The sequence below is a fragment of the Oryzias latipes genome, chromosome 7 (genome assembly GCF_002234675.1).
Source record: "Oryzias latipes chromosome 7, ASM223467v1".
Classification (NCBI taxonomy): Eukaryota; Metazoa; Chordata; class Actinopteri; order Beloniformes; family Adrianichthyidae; genus Oryzias; species Oryzias latipes.
The window spans coordinates 28,239,685-28,243,808 of NC_019865.2; positions in this window are offsets into that span (position 1 = coordinate 28,239,685).

The following is a 4,124-nucleotide window of genomic DNA, read 5'->3' on the forward strand; positions in this document are numbered from 1 at the left end:
CTTCCTACTTATGTGACAACTCCCTCTCACCGTTGGGCTTTTAACTTAGCTGTCTGAGCAGCTGCTTAAAGTCACATGATGCGTCAAGACAGAAGAATATAGTCAACAGAATCCGGTAGTTTTACAAAATAAAATTTCTGTCCGTATCAGAACATAAACAAAACTTAAATAATCTAAGTCAGCACATGTATTTATATTTTCTTCCTGCAGCCTGGTACCTAGTGAGCCACTGACTGGTACCGGTCCACGGCTCGGGGGTTGGGGACCCCTGTACTAGCATTAGCCGTTTTAATAAATAATTTCAGTGACATATACACCAATTTTCAGCATGTCTGTAGCTAAGTGACAAACCTTTAAAGACCCTTTTAGCATCTAACTGTATGACTAGACACTTTTTTTGGGTTTGAGAGTTTTGGAGATTTATGTAGTGATCCCATAGCTTCTACTTTTCTCAGTAGGGAGCTACAACATCCCAAATACCCACAGGATGTACAACCACAGCAGGGCTGGTTCAATTACCTGATTATTTGGAGAGGTCTCAAAGAAGCACCTGAGCCAGTTTATCTCAGGGGGGTTTAAAGATTATCCTCATGTTCTGTTGAGGTTCCTGGTATGATTTTCTTTTACACACACCTGGTTTTCTGCAATTTCAAATAAAAACATTGTACATCTCTGTCAGACTCCTGTCAGTCAGACAGAGGAGAATAATGGGTCCTTTAAATGCCACAATTAAAACTGAATGACAATCAGCAGCTCTATCTTTGACGCCATCTGTGCCAGTTCAGTTCAAAACCAGAGACAAAACTGTTAAATATCTGCCTTTCACTTACTGTCTGGGTAGTCATTATGGCTCAGTGTCACTCGAGAGGAGAGAGGCAAAAGCTCATCACTGCTTTAACTGCGTTCATTTGTGAGAGTTGGCATGTCTGGACAACATCAATATCTGGGTAGGGAAAAGATTATCCAGCCAGACAGATTTTGGTTGCTCGCCAAAGAGACCAGAGAAGTGTAGCTTCTGTCTGTTCGCCGTGGCCACACTTTCTTTGTGTGGAAAACACAGAGCTCTGCTTTGAAGGAGCACAGAGGGTTCAGCTGCAACGTCAGCTGAGAGGGAAAGATGGTGCAAACATATTGCTCCTGGGTCCAGACAGAGAAGAAGAAAAGAGTAAAGAAAACCTTGAAAGAGAATATAATTTATATATTTGTAATATAAACCTGCTAAAAGTCTGTTCATTCACCAGCAAATGTAGTTGTTCTAGACTTTTCTAAAATCTTAACACAAAAAATGCTGTAGGAAGGCGAAAAAAGAGGGCATAAGTCTTCACATGGGTTTCCAAAGATGAAGAACATCTTTCTTTAATTGATTCTGTGACCTTGATAGCTGCATTCTCAGGGGCAATAAGTTCCGGCAAATTCTCCCAGGGGGGAGACCAAGTCAAAAGTGATTCACTCTCTCCCCCTGGGGGCAGTCCTTGGATGTAGGATGCAGTGCTGGTTGAGTGCTGGATGGATGGACCTGGCAGCCTGAATGTAATTTCTTTGAAATGAAAGAGGAAAAAGACGAAAGCTATTGAAAAGAAACCTCAGAGAAGTGCATGGAGATAATGAAAAAATGAAAGTTATTGACATGTGATATGAACAATTGACTATTCATGATGGACCACAGAAAATAAACAAACCAGAGAATATATTAAAGTCTCTGACTTCTTCTAATATAGCAGTCACCACAACTTGGGAAATATTTGACCAAACACTGTAGTAATCATCATCGTCTAATGGCTCAAATAGGAATTGATTGATATGAAAAACAATTTGCAAGGACATCCAGATGGATTCAATGAAAGCAACTGGGACACATCTCAAAGATTAAGCAAACTTTGAAGTACGAAATTACACGAGAAAGATATTAGACTCGTAGAGGTCTTTAATAGGAAGCTGTAATTATACTCCAGCAAATGAGTCATTTCTAAAGAGTGTGGGAGGCAAGTGCAAAACAGAGCGTACTTAGATGAGAGAGAACTGTTCAAGAAACAACTTGGACGTTTATGTAAGTGAGGAGCAATCTTTCATCAAAAGAACCAGTTTAAATGTTCATGCAGTGGTGTGAAGGTTAAAAAAAAGAAGCAGCAGTCTTTTGGTGTGACAAATTACCACGCAAATAAAAAATGATCATAAAAGGAGGAACGCATGAAAGATGAAATTAAAATAAGCTGTAAGTGGTAGAATAAATAAAATGCATCCAGTGCAGACCACTCCCAGATGCTTAAGCTGAGTTGCATCTTTAGGAAGGAACATGCAGCTACAGGATTACGTTTCTTTAAAAATAAAAGGCACACATTTTTATTAGAAAATTTTATTTTAGAAAATTAAACAGAGACAATGATTTATGTAATTACACACAAGTATTTGTATGCACTTTTGTAACAAACTCACAGAGATGTTTTAGTACATCATCTGGGCTGTTAGGTCAAAAGACAGACGGTGGGTGTTTTTAGTTAAACATCTGGTTGTCAAAAACATGCTTCATAGGTTAATTGGTTGCTGTAATTGTCCCTAGGCGTGAATGTGAGTGTGCATGGGTGTCTGATTTGACATCCGCGACCACGAGTGGCCAGAGATGGGCTCCGGCAGCCCCGTGACCCCGAAACAGACAAAAGGGGTTTAGAAGATGAATGAATGTGGTTGAACATCATCAAATGGCAGCAGTTCTTTGACATAAATGCGGTCAGAACATCAAGGTTCCACGCAGGTTTTCAGTTGTAGAGCCTCTGACACATCACCCAAACCATAACAACATGGTAATCTGTCTATTTTTGCTGCAGCGTGGATGTGAAGTTTTGCTGGTTCAGTCCTTCAGAATGTTCCATATTAAGTGGCAAAGCAGTTGATTACAATCACTGGTATTTATAACCGAGCACCTTTTTTTAGTACTTGCAATTTTTTAAGAGTATGGTCATGGGTGTACATTATATAAATGTTTTCTAATATTTAAGTGCTAGATGAACTATATTTTAAATTACGTCTTGTTACCAAATAGGTTTTTTTGGTAATCCTTAAGGTCCAGATGCTTTCTGTTTTCTGTGATCTCCAATATCCAAACTGTTTCTTTACCAAAACAAAGACTGTATCTCAGTATAAATGCTTTACGCTCTCCTGAACCCTGGATAGAAGCAGAGGAGTGAACAATCTCTAATAAATCATTTTTGTGAAACAGTTTCAGGCTGTTGCATCTTCCTTGGAGAGAGTTTTGTTTGTTTCTGCAGTAATAAAATAATGCCAAATATGTAGGTAGACATATATGAATCAGTATTTCACATTGGTGCACCTTTTGAAAATGCAGGTTGATTTTATGTTGTGTTCATAGTTGGATGTTAACATTTGAGAAATTAAATTGGTGTCAAAAAGTACAGAACAGCTGACTTAAGACAGGAATTTTTCATTACTTTAAGTTTTCTCTTCTTTTTCTTCACAGGCACATGCGGGGATGAACCTAACATGAAAACAAATCAACCATGTAACTTTATGTTTTATAAGAATTGTAAATCAAATAAGGACATTTGATTATTTTGTAAACATAAGTGATGTCAATAGAAAGCATTCTTTTGAAAACAAGAATTTAATTGACACGGGTCTTGGCTTCTTTTGACACGGCAGTAATGTTTTCTAATCTGCACACAACATGAGATCTAATACGACTGATTATGCAGAACATCTGGCTTGGCAGACCGCTTTTTACAGCTCAGTTCACCGCTGCCATGACAGCATGTTTTGCATGATGATGTGATAAAATAACAGAGGAAAGTAATCACACTTTTTAGTTAGAAAATTAACCACAAGAAACAAATGAGAGAGCCGTTTCAGACAGCACACCGTAGACTACTGACAGCCGAAAGGGCTGATTGATTGCTGGGTGGGTGGATGGCTGGTTGGTTGGTTGTGTTTAAAGTCCAACCTGACGTTTTTGACTGGAGTTCTGTGGAAAAAAAAACACTGTTCTCATCTAATTATTGAGACTGACTGACTCAATTTGTTATGTCAATGGGTCAACAGTCTAGAACAAAACAGAGTGCAGGAAAGAGAAGGAGAGGCATGTGCAAGCAGATTGGAACGCGTGGAGGTGGTTT